This window comes from Cibotium barometz, chromosome 3 (assembly GCF_041138505.1).
Source record: "Cibotium barometz isolate CiBa-2024 chromosome 3, ASM4113850v1, whole genome shotgun sequence".
In the NCBI taxonomy this organism is placed as follows: domain Eukaryota; kingdom Viridiplantae; phylum Streptophyta; class Polypodiopsida; order Cyatheales; family Cibotiaceae; genus Cibotium; species Cibotium barometz.
Window position 1 is genome coordinate 28,970,433 of NC_141048.1, and position 25,676 is coordinate 28,996,108.

At 40.2% G+C, this 25,676-nt stretch overlaps 2 pseudogenes; one reads left to right on the plus strand and one right to left on the minus strand.

The window, feature by feature from the left end:
- The first annotated feature begins 1,859 nt into the window (after nt 1-1,859).
- On the plus strand, nt 1,860-16,813 carry LOC147639905 (uncharacterized; annotated as a pseudogene).
- A 48-nt stretch (nt 16,814-16,861) lies between these two features.
- On the minus strand, nt 16,862-24,966 carry LOC147639906 (V-type proton ATPase 16 kDa proteolipid subunit-like; annotated as a pseudogene).
- Between the last annotated feature and the right edge of the window lie 710 nt (nt 24,967-25,676).

Sequence of the window (25,676 nt, forward strand, 5' to 3'; positions counted from 1 at the left end):
ATGCCTCCTCAAGGATCATACTTAAGGGAGGAAAATAAATCACGTTGAGAAGTAATGTGCTTGTGTACACCACTAAACACGTTTGGGCGAGTAAAATAGGTAATTGACTTAGACTACCTGGAAAGATTCCCTTCCAAATATTGAAAATATATATCTTTTTGGAGTATTGGACATACATTTACAATTTGATTCTCAAAAAAGACGAAAATTTTCTTAAATTTTAAATAACTTAAAGTAAATCAAAGCACTACCTTCAAAATATATCAAAATTTTTGTGCTTGAATCATCTTTAAAATAACTATGTTTATGTAATGCTTTATTTTTTGATTTTATTACACAAATAGTAGCTTCAAAAGAAATAAAAGTTTGTGTGATGATATGGCATGTTTAAGATTTAAAATACTTAACATACAAGGCAAGCTAGAAAAAGAATTTATTAGCTTCTTTAAAAAAAAATTCAAGTGATATAGTTAACAAAGAGGGAAGAGGTGGGGGCAACACGAATGGGATGGGGGGATAGTGCACTTACCATACTTGATGCATGTAGAAGACAATTATAACTCGACAAAGGAAAGAGGATACATAACGGTGTGCATAAATGACATTACAATAAATCTATAATACCATCCAAATATATATAAGAGGTAAATTTCTTATGCTAAGACCAAGAGTATTTAATTATGGTTATCATAATAATTGTTTAAATTGATCTTTGTTGTCTACTAGGATGCCAAAAATGGTCATCACCATAAAGCTATCTGTTTACAACTTCAAAATCTAGGCAACATCACCTTGTGGATGTTGCCCAGCTTTGTTGTCTACTAGGATGCCAAAAAGGGTCATCACCATAAAGCTATCTGTTACAACATAAAAAGCTCAGCAACATCACCTTGTGGATGCTTGATTGTTTTTTGACATCATATTGGAGTGGGATGTAGCAGCAGTGGGATAGAAATCGGCTTGGTGTAGGCAACATACGATGTAGACGGATTGATGTATAAAGTCTTCTGTGAGATGTCTGTGTGTGTAGGCAGGTTGCTTTGGACACCCTTGTTGATGGTATAGTCGGCAAGCATAGACACCCTTGCACCGTTGTGTAGGTGGCAAGGAAAGAAACCTTTGTTAATGGCATATACAAGCAAGACACCCTTGTGTAGGTGACTATGGTAGTGCGTAGACAACGATAGTCAGAAGCGTAGAAAACGGTAGTTGACGGTGTGGACAAGCATGGATTCCCTTGTGTAAACATCAAGCAAAGAAACCCTTGTGTGCAGTAAACATCAAGCAAAGAAACCCTTGTGTGCAATACTTGGCCCATGTCTTGGGCAGCTTGCTTGGTGTTGCCAGCCAATAGAGTTGTGTAGCGGGCGGTGTTTGGCATCTTAGCCCTAAAGTAGTAGGTCAAAAGTGCGGGCACGTAGCCAAACAGGAACATAATTCTCCAAACGTAGTCGACGGCATAGGGGGTGGAAGCCACGGGTCAACGTTAAAGGGGGGTGCAGGGTAGCAGCTCTTGAGGCCAGAGGCGATGATGACGACCATGGCTACGCTAACGAGGATCCTGAAGCCTTGGTTGGCAAACACAAAGGCCCCTCGAGTGTTGGTGTTGGCATCCTCTGATATGATGGTGGCAGAGAGGGGATAGTCCCCTCTAATGCAGAAGTCAATCCAGAAGTGGAAGAAGGAGAGGTAGTGAGATGACGACGTGGGTCTTGGACCTGAAAGACATTGACGCAATGGAGCTACACACCATCAACACCACCGTGATGTCATACACCTTCTTGTACCCCATCTTGTTGCCTAGCTAGCCGAAGAAGAGCTAGTCAAAGAATGCCCCGAGCAGTGCAATGCTGTTAGCCATGACGTTGAGGCCCGATGGGAGGGTACCTAGCACCCTAGACGTGGGGTCTGTGAAATATATCCGGCCCAACAACTTGGTCACGGTGGAAACGTAGATGAGACCATAGGCATCTATGAAGAAGCCCATCCAGCTGCGGCGATGATGATGGTCGTGAAGTGGGAGCCTTGCATCTAATTGGCCTTGTCCAATGCTAGCAGAACTTTTTGTGTGAAGATGACGTAGTAGACGAACTATAAAAAGAAAACTCTATTTGTGGGAAGAGGTGAACTTTTTACAGCAAATTGGATGTTCAACATCCAGATTGCTACAAAAACAACCAAAAACGAGACACCACACACACACCTGCCCCTCCACACACAACTAAAATTTACTAGTGTCCCTCTCCCAAAAAACATTAGTTGGCAAAATGGGTCTTGGGGCCTATAAGGTAGTACGCAAGGCCATGGAATTTTAAGTTAAGGTAACATATAATAGGACAACCTACTTTGCAACTCACTTGACTAATTCTTGGTGCATGCTTCATTAATACTGTTCATCCAAACATGAAGGTTTACACTATGCATGTATGGACATGCAATGGTGCATTAAATTTCCTCATGAATTTCTTGATTAACAAGGTGTGAATGCTTAGCCATGTATAACATGTTAGTTGCTATATGTGAAGCCACACTTTAAATTTTTTTGAATGTACATATATGTTAACCGTTAATTAATACTTACACATTAACTTTTAATACTAACATTATTTATGAAATTCTAAAATTTTAAAATATAAGATTTATAAAGATAAATTTCTGCACATTGAAAATGTGTATATGTATATGTAAAAACATATGTATATAATTCATTAAAATTAATATCTATGTGTTACTATTTTCATATATATGTATTAATATTACTATATGTGATTTTAATAAATCATCAACATAATAGTTAATGGTTCAATTACCAATTTAAATGCTTGTATTAATTAAAAATATATATTTTAAAATATAAAGAAGTCAGATGAGAATGTTTATGATATGTATGTAAATGTTGCTCTCCATGACAAGCTGCTTTTGTTACCCTTTTGTCTATACATGAGCTAGGTTTATCAACCATCAAAGGCATGTGTTCCAATAGTTGTAAGAAGGTGCCTTCTTGCATTGAAACTTTTTCATGCTAAGTTTGGACAGAGGTGAACTTTTGTAGCAATCTGGATGTTTAATCTGGTTCAACATAATAGTTAATGGTTCAATTACCAATTTAAATGCTTGTATTAATTAAAAATATATATTTTAAAATATGAAGAAGTCAGATGAGAATGCTTATGATATGTATGTAAATGTTGCTCTCCATGACAAGCTACTTTTGTTACCCTTTTGTCTATACATGAGCTAGGTACCCGCTTTATCAACCATCAAAGGCATGTGTTCCAATAGTTGTAATAAAAAGGTGCCTTCTTGCATTGAAACTTTTTCATGCTAAGTTTAGAGAGAGGTAAACTTTTGTAGCAATCTGGATGTTTAATATCCAAATTACCATAAAATGTAAAAAACATTTGTAGCAATTTGGATATTCAACATCCAAATTGCCACAAACTTAACCTGGAGTGATATAAAAAGTCAGCCAACCACTATAGGTGACATTAAAGAATAAGAGGTTAGGGTTACGAATAATTGAATGTCCCACTCCAAATGGTTACAAACAGGTTGGTGTGATAGTTTAATTTTTTTTCTCCAAGTTAGATGTTGGAAGTTGGACATCCAAATGATGTAGTAATGGATGTTGGACATCCAAATGGAAAAAAAATGGATGTTGGATATCCAAATTGAAACATAGTGGTTGTTGGACATCCAAATGATATAGTAATGGATGTTGGACATCCAAATGGAAACAAAATGGACGTTGGAAATCCAAATGGAAACATAATGAGAAAACAAAATGGATTTTGGACATCTAAATAGAAACAAAATGGATGTACACTCCAAGCACTAGTTTATTGGTGCTTACAGATGTGGATATTTAAGTTTATGAATTTACTCTCACAAAATTATATCACTTACCAAAGTCTACATTATCAATTCTCACGCAAAAAATTCATGCTTTGAATGTTGGGAAGCATGTAAACACTTCATCACCAAATGTGTCGCTTACATGCCAATGAAGTAGTGGAGTTCTTCCTCTAGGAGTTCGCTTAGAGGAGGGAAATGTACTTGTGGATAGTGAGAAGTAGTATGCATCATCAACTTTCTCAGGGGATGAGAGTGCCACTGGTGATAGTGGACTCAGTAGTAGTGAAGAATAAGTAGTGTGGGAGCTGAACTAAGCAGAGTTTGGTTTTTTATTGACATTCCAATCATTAATGTAAGACTCCAAATTATGACATGAATTTATACTTTTATTCGAGAAGTTGTTTGCTTTTTTCAAGTAACATTTTGTAAAAAATCCCAAATTTTTGAGTTTATTTGTTATTTTGTATCACGCCAAATTTGTACACAGTGCTCAAAATTTTGTTATTTTTTGGACATGCTTTACTCAATGAGTACAATGTTTTCAAAAAAACCCTTAAAGAAGGTCTTTTCTAGAAGGGATCTTTGAAAGATGCCAAATGTTCCTTTTTTGAGGAAATATTACCTATTTTACTCGCAAACGTGTTACTATCCAAATACCAAATATGGTGATCTATCACTGAGGTGCATATATTATAAACAGAATGGTCATAACTACAGTGCACAATGAATGCCCAGTCATCATGTGCATAGTTTTTTGTCTCCTTGTTTTCAGCACTTGTTTGTTGTCGATGCATTAGCCACAACTATGCATGACTTTCTTTTTCTCCTTCTTGAGCCTTTTTCTACAACCATTAATATAATGTCCTCATTTTTGACAAAATTTACATTTTCCTTTTCTCTTAGGCTTATTACTCCCCTCCTTGGTATCCTTGCCAGAAGACTGGGCTGATTATGTCTTTGGCTTGTAGCCACCCTAAGAAAAGGCTTCACCTTTACCTTTTTGACTATGATTAATCTACCACATGTATAATAGTTTGGTTTCATCGAGATTTCTCTTCAGAGCCAAATTTTGAATGCAAAACCCTAGTATGAATTCGGTAAAGTTGTGAAAACAATAGAAACCAATGAACTGTTTGAATCGTAGCCCTATCAATACATGCAAGATGTTTTCTCTAAGATCTTTGATCCTTGTGAGAAACTCATCCATTAACTCTATCTCATTCATATACTCAAACTCTAGCTGCTTACACATATGAATTTCATTATCACTATCACCAAGTCATCAACATAGATCACTACTCTAGCATGATCCTCTTATCAGTCTTTCTCACACAGTGAGAAATCAGCATTGGATATCTTAAATATAATAGTGATAAGATTCTCCCCTGTCTTATATGATCATGCTCAAGGTGCTTGCTTTAAGCCATATGATCATGCTCAAGGTGCTTGCTTTAAGCCATATAAGGATTTTAATGCAACCTGTAAAGAGAATATGGATGTGTATGACTCGTACCCTAGTGGCTGCACCATGTAAATGCACCACATAAACTTCCTCCTATAAGTCACCATGTTAAAATGCATTCTTCACATCTATTTGATGTAAAGACCATCCCTTAACTACTATAGCAGTAGCAATGATTGCTCTCGTGGTTGCCAGTTGCCAGTCTCCTCATACTCATGGTCGTATGTTTGTGTATATTTCTTTGAGGCCAATCTTACCCTATACCATCTCAATTATTCTTACTTTGTAGACCCACTTACATCTAATTACCTTATTTTCCTTGTAAAAAGATATCAAGTCCCATGTCTAATGCAGCCAACTCTTCATCCATGGTCCATCTTCCCAATTCTTATGTCTAAGTGCCTCCTCAAAACTTAGGCCCTACCTCTTGTCTAGCTTTGACTATATATCCATAATGATGGGTTGTATACTTATAATATCTCAACCTATCTCTAGTATTATACACTTGGATCACCGCTAGGTTTTCTCAACACATTGCCTTAGCTCTTTGTATACTAGGTGTAACAATAGTCAATTTTCCAATATAGGAATATACCACAACGCAAAGATAGATAGCAAAATAAAATGTAATAGAGAATGGGTAGAGAATTTAAAATTATTTGTACTAACAGTAAACAAAAACATGACATTTAGTATAATGCATTAAACATGTATATACATGAGACAAAGATAAAGAATGTACTTACTTGAGGGTCACATCCTTTTGCATCCTCATGCTCTTCTCTTGTGATCATCTCTCCATTTTTCAGCAATGCCATTGATATTTCTATATGAAGCTATTCTATATTGATCACGTTTGGTAGAATTTCTAAGCTAGTAGCGTCTATTTGCTCTTCTGAAAGCTCTTCTTGCATCCTTTTGTCTATTGATTGCATCCTTGTATCTACCAATCCACTTCTCCATGATGGGACTATTTAGAATGCAGAATGTATTCACCTTGTGGTGTAATGCTTCATCCAGCCTTTGTTGCCTTCCTTTTCCCTGAGACACATTAGTGATTAGTTGGTCATCCTCCTTATTTCTCCACAATCATGGCATGGAAGGATCTATGCGAGATAGATGTTTTGAGATATACACAAGAGACTCTTGCATCAACCATCACTCTTCCATGCTTACTTCTGGCCTTGCTCTTTATCTCACAAAGTCCTTTAAGGTTTCATGAACCTTTCAAGGGAAAATATCCATTGAACATGAACAACACCACATAATGCCACTTCATCAACCAAATGCACCACACAAGATGCAATTGGCTAGTGAGAGTTGTTCTAGGAAAGTTTTCCTCGATCATACACAATGCCTCCATAGCATTGAGAGGAGCTATTTCAATGGATATAGGATCTATCTCCTTTAAGGATATATACCTACATATATAGTAATCATGTGCACTATTTACCAGTACATAACTTGTGAGCGCGTGAGAATACTAAATAAGAAATCATAACTTAGTTAGTGAATTAAAGAGAAGATTCATGCCTCACCAAGCTTCCTATTTTTTAAATAGCATCTCTCACCTTTTTGTCTCCATAACCAACTATAGTAATTGAAAGAATAAACTATAAATAGAAAAAAATGGAAGTTAGTATATGAGCTTGCAAATTATGTACCATAAAGAGAATGAATGAGTGATTATTTATATACCTATAATATCTTGTGCCAATCATGTGTCTTGAGGCCATATAATTTTTTCTCTCCTTTATTTTTGGTCTTTGTGGAAGGCACCCTTCAATGAATGCATTACTCCCGTTTGTGTACTAAAAGAGGCAATCACACTTTTCACCTTATTGTGCTTCTTCTTAGTTAATACTCATGGTTAATTTGGTAGAACTATGTTGCCACGCTTACTTTCAATTGGCCATGCACTTTGAAGGCGTCCAATGTTTTGTAAGTCATCCCTTGCACTCTTTTTATCTCTTTTACCAACTAAATGGTCCCAAATATTTCTTGCCACATTCTTGAAGATATGCATGGGATCTAAGAGATAATTGATCTTCTTGTCACACCAATATGGAAGTCGAAAGAAGATTGAGTGTCTAGACATCCCATTTGGTGGAAGATTGGGTGTGCTTCTTCATGCCTTAAACCAATCTCTACCTCTCATCACAAGTGGTGAGACATCATGTAGAGCATACTTGGGATGTGAAGGAGGGAGGAATCGATGATGTTTGTCATACACCACCTTCTTAAGTGTAGAGATTCTTTCCGAAACAAGTTATGGTCCACAAATCAAACATGCATGATGTCTGAAGGTTGCTAAATAGATTTTAAAATTGAAATGATTGAGATAGAGATATAAACTTAAAGTTTAAAGATTGAATTCTTATGCATATAAGATTCAAGTAAGTACTCGAGCACTCTGAGAACCTGGGATAGTCATGCATCATCCAAAGTAAAACTCCTTTCACCTTCGCCTCATGTCTATTTATTAGCCTTGAAATGTCATGTACTTTGATACCTCACCATAGTGTCTCAAGCTCCTCAATCAAAGGATCGACGTACACATCCATGTTCGCCACCTTATACTTGCTTGGTACAAGGAGAGCAAGCATGATATGACCTTTTTTGATTGCCACCCATGGAGGGAGATTGTAATTCACCAATACAATAGGCCAAGTAGACCATGATGTGTACTTGAAGCCAAATGGGTTAACACCATCCATGTCCAAGCCAAGACGTAAATGACGGAGCTCATCTTTAAAATCTGGCCATTGATGCTCCACATGTTGCCATGCAGGTGAATCAGCTACAATCCTCATGATGCCATCGGTTGAGCGATGAGTAGCATGCCATGTCACAAATTTTACAATCCTCTGACATTTAAACATGTGTTGGATGCGAGGAATGCTAGGGAAGTGTCTCAAAACCTTTTGAGGAACTTTATCTCCTTGCAAATCATCCCTATAGCGGCTCTCCCCACATTCTAGACATTGTGTTGCATCTTTATTAACCCCTCTAAATATCATGCAATCCTTGGGATATACGTGTATTTTTATGTAATCCATACCTAGCATAGAAAGCATTTTACGACACCCGTCTTGTGAGTTTGGTAATAGATTTTGAGGGGGAAGAATCTTCTCGAGAAGCCTACAATAAAATGTAAGAAAACATATGTCAAAATATTAGGAAGGAGAGTATATAGATCATGAAACATTTTCTATTTAAGAGAATAGAATGAGGCGGTCTTACCGAAGAAGACTTGTGACACTTGCATCACTCCATCCATAAGTTGTTTGCAAGTTTAATAGCTCCAAGTTTGCTTGCAGTAGTGTGGAGTATGAACATCCCTCATACAAAGGAGTTCTTGCCTCTTTATGCAAGGTTTTCTCCTCTTGTGACATTAGAGTTTGCTCACTATCATCTATGACCTCCCATCCAAAGACGCCCTTCACCATGTCATTCATGATGATATTCTCTTCCTCCTCATGTGGAAATGGTGGAGGCACCTCATTCATTGGTTGGGGAAGATGAGTCTCAACCATGCTTTCCATATGAAGCCTTGCCATATTCTACACTCTACGCGGTGTCACCGAATGGTGAGGCATCATTTACCTAGCACTCTCCTATGGTTCTCTTCCATGTCATCGTCCGCACTTGGTTGTGCCAATGACTCATGAAGACCATATGTCTGAACATGCTTAATTGGTATACGACGTTGTCGTATATATTGACCCTTGCATCGATCGCATACACAATGAATTTTTTCTCTTAACCATACCTTGGAACCAACTTTCAGTCCTTGATGATCACTGTGAGACATCTTTAACCTGACCAAAATTGATTTAGGGTTCCTACAAAACGCACAACACTATCCAGAACTGTAAAAAAAAAATTACCCAGGATTTGGTTGCTACACAATGACTATAGTAACATTTTTTTGCTGCCCAGCAAAACGAAATTAGCTGTGAAATTTCATTGCTGAGCAGCAATTTGGGAACTGAAACTCCCACCTAAAATGCCACTGATGGGTTTCAATAGGCTAACTACTTCCCTTTTCCTTCACATGCAGAGGCTACGCCTGTAGCCCGTCTATTCCTCCCACCACACCTTACGCTATTCCATCTTCCTCTCCAAGGTAAGCCCACTTTTTTGCTTTCTCCCAAGCTTTAATGGAAAGCTTCAATGCTTTCCCTTATTCCAAGCTTTCATGGAAATCTTGTTCATAGCTTAATGTGAGCTTTTTCTCCCCTTCCTCTCTCTTTCCTTCCCCTTTGTCCCTTCCCCTCTCTTTCCTCTCCCTTTCCATAACCCTAAGGCTAATGCATAGAGCTGTAATAGAGAGCTTTGATGGAGAGCTCTCTATCAAGCTATCTATTAAGCATTCTATGCATTAGAATAGTTTTTAGGTTTAACATAAACTAATTTTTTCATTCACTTATGCATTAGGAGTAGGGTTTAGGGTACTCACTTCTTGTTCCTCTTATTCTCCTTGCTTGCTAATGTGTTAATGAAAACTAACTTTTTTATTTATTATGTTTCTTTTTTTTAGGTTTATTAAAGTGAACAAGGGTTTAGGACAATCCTCTCATACAGTAAGCACTCTTTTTTCATTTTTTATTATGATTCTTAGTATTTTCGCACCCTTGGGTACCGAGAACTAAGATTAGGTCAATAGCCTATGTCTAAGCCTTATGCAATAGGCTATGTCTAAGCCTTATGCAATAGGCTATGCATAAGCCCTCTTGCAACAATAGGCTATGCATAAAAGAAATAGGCTATGCATAAGTCTTTATGCAATAGCCTATGCATAGCCTATGCATAGCCTATGCAATAAGGCTTATGCAATAGACTATTGCATTTAAAGCTTATGCATAAGTCTTATGTAATAGGTTTATTCATAAGCCTTTATGCAATAGGCTATGCATAGGCCTTATGTAATAGGCTATTGCATAAGCCCTTATACATAGCCTTATGCACAAGGTTTATACATTAGCTCTTATGCATAAGCCTTGTGCATAGGCTATTGTATAAGTCCTTATTCAATAGGTTTATGCATAGCCTTATGCATAAGGCTTATCCATAAGCCTTGTGCATAGGCTATTGTATAAGTCCTTATTCAATAGGTTTATGCATAGCCTTATGCATAAGGCTTTTCCATAAGCCTTCTGCAATAGGTTTATGCATAAGCCTTATGCAATACCCTTATGCATAAGGCCTATTGCATAATATGTTAAAATGAACTAATGTTTTGATTTATTATGATAATTGTTTGTAGGTCTATTCAAGTGAACAACCACCAAGGGTTTAGGCCACAGGGCGGCTCATAAGAATTCGGCTAGAAGAGGTAAGCCCTCTCTTTCCATTCTTTGTTTATGATTATTCTCTTTGTGTTTTCGCACCCTTGGGTGCCGGGGATTAGGGTTAGGTCAATAGGCTTATGCACTATGCATAGGCTGTGCATAGTGCCTATGCATAACCAGTAGATACTTCTCACCTTTTTATAGCTTTTTACTCATTTACAGATTCTCTTTTACAGCCTCTTGCTACTAAGGGCTTGTTCCCATACACACCCTATTCACTTGTAAAGTTGTATATTTCAACACCTCCCCCTCAAGTGAATAATCCTAGCACACCTGGACCCTATACCAAGTTTCCCTCTTACTTGGTAGTCCGCGACCAGTGCCTCAAGTCCCTAAACTCATAGTCCTTGACACTCTCTCTCTCTATGTGTCCAAGACTACTACAAGTGCCCGTGACCTTGACTACTACAAGTACCTTCTCACACATACATCTACCACATGGCCTACATCATCGGTGGCTCAGAGATGGTTTTATTCTATTGGGACAGGTTACATTGGGTTGTGGGGTTTCTCTCTCTTTCTCTCTCTCTCTCTCTCTCTCTCTCTCTCTCTCTCTCTCTCTCTCTCTCTCTCTCTCTCTAGATGATCTGACTCCACTTCCTTAGGAGCCTCCATGAAGTTTGCCGATGTCGTTCCTTCTCCACTGGGTTTGTTGTAGTAGTCTCTTGCCATGTGTCCTGGCTTTCCATAGTTTGTGGCAAGTGAAGGTCCTTCCTCCTACTTTGCCGCTTCCTCGTCCTCGTCCTTGAGAGAATCCTCCTCGGGTGAAGAATGCTTTTTCTTCTCTAGCTGTTGAGTCTAGCCATTTCTTCTTTTGGACCTTGGTCTCTTGCTCTAGTAGAGCTCCTTCTATCTCGTGCAGCTTCAATTCAGGTACATTCTTTAATGTTGCTACAATGTTTTCATATTCACCTTTACCCACACTCTTTAGAAGCACTGCTAGTGCCTCATCATCTTCTACCTTCTTGCCAATGGCTACCAGTTGTTGCTTAATGCTTTTGTATTTGTTCAAGTGTGTGATTAAAGGTTCAATTTCTTTCATATCTAGTTTGTAGAATTACATTAACAGATTTATCTTTGAATTTTTTACTTGAGTGCCAAATAATTTATTGAGTTCATCCCATGCATCTTTTGCCCATTGTATCCCTGTGATGTGATGAATGATTTCATCATTTAAACTGAGTGCGATAAGTCCTAATGCTTTCTCATTCCTTCTCTTCCACTCATTTTCCCCACTCACCTCTGGGCATTCATCTCTTCCCTCAACTACCGTAGATTTTTCCTCATGAGCAAATACATGGTTTTTGTATGCCATATATAAAACTGTTCTCCATTAAATTTGGCTATCTCTTGTGCCATGCTCATGTTGATGTGAAGGGGGTCTTACCTCTTGATCCAATTTCAAGATTCAAGGGCAGTGTCTATTAATCTGGTGTTTAGGTGATGATTACAACAGATTTATCAGCATAAATTCACCAGAAATTACATAAAACTAAGGGTAATAAATCTGTACTGAATGGTTGGAGTATCAAATCATCTCCGAATTATAATCTGAATTTATGAGGATTTGTATCAGATACCCAATGGTTAATTTGAACCCTCAATTGTACCAAAATATAGTGATTAGTATTGATTAATCACTGATTAGCAAAATAATCCTTTGTTTTGTGTGCAAAAAACAGAGTATGCGGGGAGTCCAGATCTGGGGCCTTAGAGTTCAAATGAACTCAACCCCTTTCAAAGACATCAATAGCACTTAGTCTAGTAGAGGATTAAGCTAAGAAACACAAGATTTGACCAAACATTGAATGCTTAATCTTAGTTTTACCAAAGTCACCTGCAGATTTGGTGTAGAGCTTGGACCTCACTATAGACTTGATGAAATAAAAAACTGTCTCCACCAACTTGTAGAGCACCCTTGAAAACCCCTAGGACCAAGAGGAATTAGACCAATGTCTTCTGTGGAGGAGGAGTAGATCTGCAGTTTTCTTCCAGAAACAGGCGCTTCAAAAAACGCGAAAATCAGGAGGATGCGTCGGCGGTTTGATGGTTTGATTAGATGGGCTAAAGCATAAGGAGTGTAGCTTTGTGTGGCTAAAGGCTTGAAGTCTATTGTTAAGCCTGGAGGGAGATCAAGCCCCTCCACCAAGCTTTGGACATAGAAGACTTGATGAAAAATGACTAAAAATTTGATTATCTACTAATCCTAATTAACTAGGTGATTAGCAAGATAATGGGCTCATAAATTTGATGGATTCTAAGCTAGGCTCTGATGTTAAATTTGCAGCAATGTGATGAGCTATGGTGGATCAAATGCTAGAATCAATATCATTAACAAAGAGATTAGATGATGATTAAGACGTGATTAGTGAGCAATTAACTATTAGCTTAATGTAAGCATAGATAATCAAAAACCAGCAAATTTCCATTAGGCTAATGCCTCAATTTATAGAGTTTACATCTCCAAGCATCCAATCCCACTTATCTCTCCTTGATTCACTCCACCTCTTTTGCTTGATTCTCTCCATCTCTTTCCAAAATATCTCCACACATCCTAAATCTTCTCATGCATCCAAGCATCCAATCCCACTGATCTCTCCTTGATTTACTCCACCTCTTTTGCTTGATTCTCTCCACCTCTTCCCAGAATATCTCCACACATCCTAAATCTTCTCATGCTACCCTCACTACAAGAGTAGAAACCTGTAGCGACCCTTACGGGGGTCGCTACAGAAGTCGTTCCAAAGGTCGCTCTTGACCATCGTTTAAACGACCTCTATAGCGACGTTTTTGAGATGCATAAACGACGCTTTTTGGGTGGCATAAACCACGTTTCGAGGGTGGCATATACATCGCATTTGGGTGGCATAAACGATGTTATGAGGGTGGCATAAACCACGTTTTTAGGTGGCATAAACGACGTTGCAAAGGTGGCATAAACACCCAAGTTTGGGTGGCATAAGCGACCCAATTTGTATTGATTTTTTTAAGCCGTTGGGGTCACTTAAAAGACCTTTGTTCTGAACGTTTTTTTTATAGCCGATGCACATTCTCTCTCTCTCTCTCTCATACACATTATCTCCACTTGTGTCTCTTGCACACACATTCTCTCTCTCTTTCTCCCTCTCTCTCTCTCTCTCACACACACACACTTCACATAAACATTAGTCTCTCTCTCTCTCTCTCTCTCTCTCTCTCTCTCTCTCTCTCTCTCTCTCACACACACACACACACACACATACACACACACTTCACATAAACATTGGTCTCTCTCTCTCTCTCTCTCTCTCATACACACTTGCCTCTTTATCACACACACATCCGTACGTATACAAACATCATAAAAAATCTCTCTTTCTCTCTCTCTCTCTCTCTCTCTCTCTCTCTCTCTCTCTCTCTCTCTCTCTCTCTCTCTCTCTTTCACACACACACACACACACACACACACATACGCACGCGCATTCGTGTAGTACGACAAAAGATCCAAGAATTGACTTTTGAAAAAGCAATGGCCGACATCGATTACGGTAAGTATAAATTAAATTTTACAATCAATTAACATTTAAATCTATAGATTTGGGAGGTAGACACTTCAAGAAACTCTTGATAGATGTAACACATGTGCATCATGGCCAAAACACACATACATAAAGAAAATGTTAATAAAAGAGTGCCATCATTCTGAATGAGCGACTATATGTACCAAAAAATTATCTACAAAATTAGCACTAAATGGCTCTATCATGAAAATTTTAATTGGAGTCATCGGAGGAAGAGTCCTCCTCTTGTACGTTCTTGGGCGGTTGCGATGATAACCCTGCTGCTACCTGTCGAGCAACCTTGTCCATGTCATTCTCACCATGTTGCTCCTGCAATTAAAAATGTCTATTAGCTATTTGAGTATAAAAAAACCACATAACATATAACACATGCAGATCTTGATTGGCATAAAATAATATTTGATAGAATTACTTACAAAAGCATCGGGTGTCGGCATCTCCTTCTGTAGCGCTCTGTAGCCGTAAATTGTGGCTCTCCGTATCTCGTCTGTAGATGGTGCTCGACCATAATCCTTTCTCTGTCATTTAAACATTGCATATATATAAGTAAGAAGTGAATTGAATGCATATGAGATCATAGATACATGGATACATATATATATATATATATATATATATATATATATATATATATATATATATATACACAAATAGCTATAGATAGCCGAACAAAAAATTTGTGCACTTACAAAGAGTGCTCGAAAGCCACTAGAGCCCATCCGGCCAAGCCGAGAGGTGTGCCCTGACTTGACACGAGCCTATGCTGCCTCCTACAAATTAAATGCGCTTTTATATGAATATATAATTAATGCTATTCGAGAAGTACCTATCATATGCATTGAGTGAATTAACTTTGTGTACCTTCTATTGAGACCATGTCACTCTCAAGCAAATATCTTTCCTGAAGTGCCGCCAAGAATCTCTGCACATCGCAGGTGGGCGTGTATGCTTAGGGACGGCCGCAAATTTCTTAAGCATTTAACAACAGTGTGTTACAAAGGTTTCACAATTTACGATCAATAAACATATAGATGGATATATAAACACATATACATAGGTAGGTGGGTAGATAAATAGATAAATGTAGCGGTTTGTATGTGCTATGGATGCTCAATTGGGTGCATTTGGAGAGCGTACTGGCTCTCTGAATGGACCAATTGCACATCCATAGTGCATACGGACCAGCCGACGGTCCGTATATGCTATGCTAACGCATTTGGGTACATGTCAATTACACCTTGAAGAACTATTTTGTGCAAGATTTGATAACGTTGTCGGGGATTAAGCAATTTGGGAGGGGAACCGGCTAAGCACTGAGTTTCTTTGCTATGAGAGATTAGCAACCCCAACAATTTGCCAACTCAAGGGAATGCACATGCTACACCACCAACAAGGGAATGAGTGCTATTGATTATGTATTGATCCAATATGAGGCATCCCACATGGTGCATAACTTTGAAATTGGGGATAGATCACCAAACTCGGATCATACACCCATTCATGTATGGTTACGGGTACCCATTCACAGGAGAGGAAAACAGGCTCAAATTCGAGCATAGGCATACAAAATGCAAATTGAAAAAAAGAAAACCTATGCCGCTTCCCTCGATGATAAACTAGCAAGAGAATGCATGCCAATAAATGTAGATCAAGCATGGAATAAATTCAAGCAAGCAATGAGTGAAGTAGTAGAGGAAACAATGGGGAAAACTCATAGACAAGAAACAAAGGTGAAAGGGTTGCCACACAACTCATGGTTTGATGAAGAATGCAAGATTGCTAAAAGACATTTGAGGTCAACCCCCAAAACAGCCATAGAATGGACAGCTTTGGCAAAAACATACACAACTCTCAAGAGGAGAAAAAGAAGAGAACATGAACTACACACCGAGACACAAGCCCTAATAAACTTCAAGAAAAACCCCAAAAAGGAATGGATGAGGATGAAAGGCAAAAGACAAGACGTTACCGGAGACATAAGCCCGGAAGATATGTATGCATATGTAGAAAAGTTATATGTACACAAAGATGCAAAAGGGATGCCTAATATGCAAGAGACAAAACAATCAGAAGAATGCTTTGACTTTCCGATGGTAACAAAGAGCATAAAAAAACTAGCCAATGGCAAAGCACCAGACATGCTTCAGTTCAACTCAGAAATGCTCAAATGGTCAGGCAGTATTGCACGGCAATGGATACACGGACTCCTCAATAAATCCATAACACAAGGGCTGCCCATTGATTGGCAAAAGAATTGGATCAAAGCACTTTTCAAGAAAGGGGATGCAAATCAGCCCACTAATTACCGAACCATCATGGTGGGATCTTGCATGTCTAAGCTTCTAGGGAGCATCCTAGAACAAGCTATAAGCATATGGGCCGAGGCAAATGGCAAACGGGCTAAAGGACAAGCAGGTTTTAGACCTAAACATAGTACCATTGATCATCTCATATCGCTTAGGGTTCTCATGGAAGAAAGCCAGCTAAAAGGGAAAACTTTGCATTGTTGCTTTGTGGATTTTACAAAAGCATTTGACACGATCCCCCAAGAAGTGGGCTATGGGAGAGAATGGAATATATAGGGGTCCCGATGCATCTTAGAGTGGCAATAGCACAACTCTATCAACAAGTTAGATGCTAGTTAAAGACACAGACCGGCTTATCTAAAGAATTCTCAAGCAATATGGGAGTCAAACAAGGGTGCCCCCTATCCCCCACTCTCTTCGGACTATGCATTGACCAATATGCATTGACCAACTAGAAGACTTCATCCCTCAAGCACTAGTGGAAGAAACAGATGGACCAGCCATTGGAATGCTCACCCTCGTACTGCTAATCTACGTAGATGATGTTGTACTTTTTGCACATGACATGGCATCTTTACAGAAATTGATGAATGCTATACACACCTTTTGTGACACTACGGGTCTCTCCGTCAATGTAAACAAGACGAAGTTTATGCTCATAAGAACTCATCCACAAGAAATTCAGCCACCACATTAGGAAGTGAATGGGGTCTTCTTGGGCCCTTTAATTTGCCCAAGCCTAATCAAGGTGATTAAGGAATAGCCAAATGGGGGGTTGCCATGTGTACTGAAATGTTGGGTTTGTAAGAGAGGTGTAAGAGTGGTCAAAGGGTGCACTTTTCCCCCCAAAAAGGGGGGAGGCAATTTTACAATTTTCGGACCTTCATAACTTCTACATATAAGCTCCGATTTGAGCGGAGATTATAGATCTGTGATCTACGCATCAAGAGCTTTCCATAGATATGTTACATGATATGGTTTTGTCCGCTAGATTTTAAATTCCATTTCCCCCTAAAATTCAAATTCGAATAAAGTAGCCGTTTTGAAGCTTCTAATTAGAAAACGTTTCTTCTTAAGAGAAAAGGTTTGACTCCTTAAACTGCCGAATAAAAGGGCCTAAGAAGCCTTCCATTGAGGTCCTAATGTCACTCACATATCAAGGGCAGCCATTTGAGAAAGTGGATAGCTTTAGGTACTTGGGAATTGATATTCCATCCAATTATGCCTGGGGACAATGCGTAAGAAATAGAATTGATGCCGGCCACGCCAAGTACTATCAATTTGAGAACATGTGCATGCAAAAAAACATCAGAAGATGGGAGATAAAGAACATAATCTTTGAGACATGTGTAGTGCAGGCCATTCTATATGGAGTAGAAGTGTGGGGCGCAAGCATTTCAGCTCATACATGGAATGAGATTGAGAAAATACAAAAGAAGTTTCTACGTAGACACTTGGGCGTTAAGAAAACCACACCTTACTCGGTGCTATTGCTAGAAACAAAAAACATGCCTCTAGAGATCAAAGCCTTAAAAAAAATGCATGCATACATATTGAAAATCAAAATGATGCCCACTACTCGAATCCCCCGCATAGCATGGGAAATTGGATGCGCACCACAAAAGACAAGGAAGTCCGAAGAGTAAATTTCTTTCCTCTAGTCTTGTTCAAGACATCAGAAAGTGGTTCACCAAATGGGATGTGGAGGCATATGTAGACATGCCGATTGACACGAGGAAAGAAAGAGAATGCATGCTGAATTTTGACATAGCAATACTTGATTGCCTTCACAATAAATGGCAAATGACTACACACAGATCCAAGTATGACTACTACTGCAAAAATGTAAACCCAGGATATTGGGGGACATACAAAATGAGCCAACCGGAAGCACAAGTTCACATCCGCATGCCCATGCCCCATATGGCAAGAAGAGCCATAACTTTGATGCGTACAAGATCACACATGCTTAAGATAGAAACGGGAGGATGGCTGAAAATTGATGCTGAAAAAAGGATATGCAAAGCATGCACTATGCAAGCCCTTGAGGATGAAGCTCACGTGACACTAAAATGCCCCGCATATGCGCACATTCGAGCTAATTTTCAGCAGCTCATCCATGGATGCCACACTTTTGCAGATTTGCTTCTAAAAACAAAACCCTCTCCTACAGGTCTAGGGACATATCTTACCCGCATCCTAGAACACCACAAACTACTAATGGAAACATCTACAGGTGACACGGATCACACCCTCGCAAGGGGAGACTATTTCTAGACATGAGGGTCCCATGGGTCATTTTTGGCCCCCCACCACGGACATAAATACCAAATCAAATCAAATCAAATCTCTCTCTCTCTCTCTCTCTCTCTCACACACACACACACACACCACACACGCACACACACTCGACAGCCCCCCTCCCTATCTCTCTCCCTCTCTCTCTCTCTCTCTCTCTCTCACACACACACACACACACACACGCACACACACACACTTGGCAGCCCTTCTCTCTCTCTCTCTCTCTCTCTCTCTCTCTCTCTCTCTCTCTCTCTCTCTCTCTCACTCACACTTTTTTTTTTTATTTGATAGGATGATACAATCAACCCATAAAGAGCGAGAGCCTCTGCAAAGATGAGAATAAAAATCATGCCCACAAACAGCTTTGGCTGCTATGCATTAGCTCCATTAGCTCCGACGCCCGCATCCCCAACAATGCCGATGGCCATTCCAGCAGAAAGACCAGCTAGCCCGCAAGCAAGACCAGATGATAGATGCGCGTAACCATCAAACAGATAGTAGGCAGTGCTTTTAGGATTGATACCCGTGCTTATAATGATAGCAATAATAAGGCCATAATTACCCAACACACCAGCCCTGACAACTGGTACAATAGACTTCATCACTAGCTCAGGCCTCATCATGCCATGCGGTTAATGAATGTTAAGGAGGATACCTTTTTGTCTGCACCGCTTGAAGAGCTGAACTCGATCATTGGGAGTGAAAAAGAAAAAAAAAGCTTCAAAAACTAAATGTACGTAGAGCTCCTGGTGGGTAGGTTAAGGCTGAAGTGCCATTGGTTGCCCAGCAAAATGTTGCACCTGGTACGCCCATGGATGCGCACCCAGTTCTATTTTCCAAGATAGCTCAGAGTATGTGGACCTATCCAAAAATCAGCTGGTAGGAAGTCTACCCACATTGCAAAACTGTTCTTCTCTTACTACATTGCTAATGTCCAACAACTTGTTAGGTAGCCTACTAATTAAGCTTCATGAAGCATTGCAGAAATGCCCCTTTTTATCTGAACTTGACCTATCCAACAATAGATTCACTCCAACCCCACTCCTTGCAGTTCCATAAGCAGCACCCATACAGGAGAAGACAAGCGTTGTAGCAGCTCCAAGAAGCCGAAGAAATGCAGCCGTGGTGTCTCCATTAAGCTCTATGGTCGAAATCTCTATCTCTCTCTCTCTCTCTCTCTGACCTATCCAACAATAGATTCACTCCAACCCCACTCCTTGCAGTTCCATAAGCAGCACCCATACAGGAGAAGACAAGCGTTGTAGCAGCTCCAAGAAGCCGAAGAATGCAGCCGTGGTGTCTCCATTAAGCTCTATGGTCGAAATCTATCTCTCTCTCTCTCTCTCTCACACACACACACACACCCCACACACACACACACCACACAGAGCATCGATACCCCAACACACACACACACGTTACCTGTGCTGGCCGTGAGCTTGGGATTGTGAGAGAAAGTCGATTGTTTGAAGCTGCTACAGTGCACGCGAAATGAAATTGACTACACGCTGAAGTTTTTTTAAAGAAGCTTGGTCTCATAAACGACCCAAATAAAAACGTGGGTTATGCATCGCAATTTTGATGCTTATGCCACTGAACTCCAGTTTGCTATGGTCGCTACTATGGTGGCATATAAGACTACATTTTAAAGGTCGCATATGCATCCACGAAAGCGACCCCCGCTGTTTTCTTCATATTTGTATGAGGGTCGCTATGTATAGACCATTCTTGTAGTGTATAAGGTCTCTCACCTGACTCACCTAAAAGGTGATTATTATAATTATGGAGTCACCTACTTGAATTACGCATAGTAATCAAGTAAAACAATTGTCTTCTAACCTTATACCACTTATTCTAAGGTGCCACTAATGGTTTCCTACTAAAGATGGATGTTAGATCATCACATATTTGCCAAAAATCTCCCTTGATCAAGCATCCATACCATGTAGGGTGTTCTTGGATCAAGTCTACCACTAAGATAAAACCACTAAGACATCACTAAGATGAAAATGCTCCACGGGCTATAAAATGTCATACATAGAAACTTCTAGAATAATGTGTCAGAAACGTTAGCCACCTCCTTCTCTAGATGCTTTGCCTTGCCCTTCTCTTTCTCCTCTTCATCCTTCTTCCTTTTGAAGAAATCCTTGATTATGTATCCCTTCTTTTTGTAATAGTAGCAAGTCTAAGGAGCCTTAGTCTTCTTCTTTGCCCGCTAGACATTGAGCATTTCAAGGTTTTCGGATGTATTTCTTATGTACATGTGCCGGATGAGAAGAGAAGGTCAAAGTTGGACCCAAAGGTTGAGAAGTGCATATTCATTAGTTATACACAATATCATTATCTAACATGGTTAAGTATAGAATAGAAATCACTTACAACTGATAGCACAAAAGGCCCAAAATTGACATCTCAAAAATTACTCAATTTGTGACCAAAATTAATCTTTTATGTCCTCCAAGTACTTCCCACTTTTCAACATTAAATGTAGATGCTAAAAATCACCAAGGCAAATGGGCCCAAAAAATACGTACACATGAGGACATTACACTTAGCTTAATACCCATTTCATCTTGGTTCAATATCCCACACATGGAGGTTTTCAAACAAGTTCAAAGATCATCAAACAAATCTCTTTTCTAAAAACAACCAAGATAATTTGTTACAATACCCTTGCAAAGCAATGCCAAACTAGTGAACAAGGGTGGAGGGTCTAGTGGTCCAAATAAACAAACATATTATTACTAATAAATCTAAAAAATTAATCAATTTTTGAGTTTGAAGGATTAAAAACTAGTGTTTTCTATTTAGCACAGTGACTCTTGGTTGTGGGTGATCCTGGTAGCCACCCAACCATTGCCAATCCTTAAACCACGTCCTACCTCCTAGTAGAGTTGACATTCGACCCTAGTGCTTAAATTCATTGCATGACCAGTCACTTTCACCTTGAGCTTCACTCTAATCTAGTGATCCTCCCTATAGACAAGCAAGGAACCATCTCAAACATCCTCTAGATGCACAATGGGTTCAATCTCTTAGCAACCTTGGGGTCCAGAATGGTTAGAGGCTAAGGAGAAACTAATTGGGACCACCAAATATTTAGATCCATCAAAGAGTTCCCAGTTACTTTGCAAGACCTGGACCACTCGATAAGATGAAACTCTTACTTCCAAGATTTCAAGGAGAAACATGCAAAATGGTGAGCTCTGACATTTTATAGGGGCTAAGGACAAGAGTTTGTCTAGCCATGACAAGCATGGACCTTTGTATATCACCCTAGAATATGATCCACAACTTGAACCAACGTAGAGTCCAAAATCTCGCGAATAGAGTAGCCAGACGGACAAGCGTGCATTGAGATCAACATGACATACGACGCAGAACACTAAGGGATCGGAACACTGCCGTACGAGTTATGTCAGACGGACAAGCGTGCCCAACTAGCTATAAGAAGAGAAGAGTGGTCAGGCCTTCCACCATCGTTGCACCTCGTGTATCCGTGGCGTGTAATTATCACTAAAGAAGCCAATATGATGAGCAAGAAGGCTTTCCGGCTCACGGCCTTGGCCTGCACACTACTTGCATTAATATGATGAGCAAGAAGCCAATATGATGAGCAAGAAGGCTTTCCGGCTCACGGCCTTGGCCTGCACACTACTTGCGTTAATTTGCGTGACGACGCCTACTTTTGCTTATCAGGACTCCTGGCCACCGTAAGACAGTCTCTCTCGCTCTCTCTCTTTCTCTCACACACACACACGCACTCACGCACTCTCTCTCTCTCCCCCTTTCACACGCACGCACACGCACATAGAGTCTGATCAGAGATGAGGGGCGTTGAATGTTTCTTTGTCTTGAATGGGACTTACGTAGTTTATTGTTGTGGTGGGCAGAGACTTGCACCGTGGTTGACACTACTTCGTGCAGTCGGCCAGCGACATCACGCTCTCTTTCTTCAACGGCTGCTCGTTGTGCAGTGCCTCTCTTATCACCTACAACTGCGCGACTATCGACCCGACTTTCAGGGCTTGCTCAAGGGCGTCATCTGCACCGTAAACAACGGCGCTACTCTAAAGTACGACGAGTTCGTGCAGGTGCACATGACACAAGCACGAAAACTGGAGCTGCTCCAGGTCATCTCTGTCTACGAGAACTGCCAATAATGTAGGAACTCGCTGCTCTATGTGGGTCTAGTACGATCAGCTGTGAGAGGAAGCGAATGTTTGAAGCTGCTACAGTGCGCGCGAAACGGGCGAAAGGAAATTGAATACACGTTTTCGTTTTTTTAAAGATTTGAGATGCATAAATGACCCAAAAAAAAGATTTGTTATGCATCACAATTTTGATGCTTGTACCACTCATTTCCAGTTTGCTAGGGTCGCTACTATGGTGGCATATACAACTGCATTTTAAAGGTCGCATAAGCATCCCTGAAAGCGAGCCCCGCTATTTTCTTCATATTTATATGAGGGTCGCTATGTATAGACCATTCTTGTAGTGCCTTTATTCTCTCCCAGTAAATACTTCTCACCTTTTCACAGCTTCTCACTCATTTATAGATTCTCTTTTACAGCCTCTTGCTAAGGGCTTGTTCCCGCACACACCCTATTCACTTGTATATTTCAACACAATACCATCCTGAGAAACACTATGGCCCAATAACATATCACTCCAAACTGCAAAGGCACACTTATGGGGATCCATACTAAGGCAAGAGCCACGTTACATTTTGCCAAGCACAAGAATAAATAATGCAAGTGTTGACTCTTCTACAACACACTGAAATCATCAATGAGAACCCTCATAAATAAGGTCAAATACTTCCTGCACCATTCACTGAAAAGTGGTAGGGGCATTCTTTAATTTAGATGTCATCACATGCAGAGCGAACACCCCCACTCTATCACAAAAGCGGTCTTTTCCATTTCCTCGGGTGCCATCCGGACGTGATTTAGAAATGAAATCATCACATCCAGCAGGCAGCGAATCTGTAAATGGAAGTGGGAATGGATCCATGAGGGTAGCTACATTCAGCTTCCGATAATCCACACAAACCCAAAGCTTCTAGTTCGTCTTGGGAACAATAACAATTGGAGACAACCATGTACCTTGATCAATATGATAAATGAATCCCACTTTAGAATCTTATCTAGTTCTTCCTTCACCTTCTTGGCATAATTCGCATTCATTCTATATCTCTGATGTCGTACTGGTAGTGTATCTTCCATCAAAGTAATCTTATGTTGATATAAACTCATATCAATCCCTTGCATATCCATGTAACTCCTTGCGAATACATCCACAAAGGAAACTAACAGAGCTTGCAACTCCTGCCAAAATGACTCCTTCAGCTTGACACTGACTTAGACATGCTTTGGTTTGTCCTTTGAACCAAGATTCATCTTCCTTTACATGCCTAGACTTTTGCAGTTCACAATCAAAAGCTTCCTCTACTACTATCACTTACTGAAAATCAGAAATTCCTGAGTCCTTTGGGGATACGGCCAAATCTGCGTCAGAGACTTAGATATTCAATGGCTCCTCCCCTAGCCGATACTTATCCATAAGGGATACCACATCCACCTCCAACAAGCTGACCAGGTTGGAATTCTACTCAAAGTAAGCATCCTCCTCATGAGTGTCCAGTCCTTCCAACATATTTCCTCCTCTCATGAGTGTCCAGTTCTTCCAACATATTGACTCCCTGTACGATGGACGATTGAGCAGGAGAATCCACCGTCTTCCTGACTACCACAGGCAACTTAATCTTTTTCTTCCCCTTCCGAATGGTGACAATATCTTTGTCCCAATCCTACTTAACCCAAGTTTGCCGTAACCAAGGTCGCCCAAGTAACAGCAGGTAATTCCCTTTGATGTGATCCGCCAAATGTAGAACCACCCATTGCCACAGTAAAAGAAACACCGGTTCAACCCAAGTGGCTGAACACGACCTTAATCCGCCATTCTGACTGCAAATGGAGCTGGTTCCCACTGATATTGACCCCGAATCCTTCATTAAGCAGCACCTCCGAGATCGTCTCTCCATACAGAGTAACAGTGGTGACTGGGACGGATTCATCTACGATGACCGGAGAGGCCAAACCATCCCCGTCCATCCGGACAACCATTTTTCGTGTGGAAACACCTCTGTGACAGCAGATTGGGGATTTTGTGCGGGTACTGTCATAGCATCAGAGTCCAACTGCTGCCCGAAATTGGACACAAGTGCCAAGGGCTGCTCCACCGTCATATGAATCGGCTACTTCTTCAGGGTCCTCCCATTGGGACTCACCGACCCTCCCGACACCAGTGGCAAGGCAACGGACGATCGCTCCTTTGTTGGTATCGATCACTTGCTTATCTGGACCATCAATGAAGTGCGATCTAGTCTCAGCTACTTACAGGAGTACTGGCGCCGATCGTGTTTTTCTGCTCATCCTTCCGAGCTTTCTTGGTCTCAATCCACTTCAGTACCTTAGTCCGAATGTGCTTCTGTTCCTCCCAATCAATACCTTCCCTTTGCCTCTCTTGTCTGAACTCGGAACATCCTCCTGTTTCCTGGACACAGACGTGAGATCGGGTAACTGCCATGACTGAGGACTCCGCCCCTGCGGATGATGTAACATTCAAGATCTTCCCCTCTTGGGATCTTGGGACCGAAATCTAGCCACATAGTCCTCAACATTCATCTTCTTCTGTTTGATGTGAGACAACTTATCCAAGACATGAACCGAAGTTTTGTCTTCACGAAAGCAGAGAAGAAATGCATCCCGAACTGCCTCATATGTGGGAAATAGGATGCATCATACTAAGCTATCCATAGCGCCGCCTTTTTATT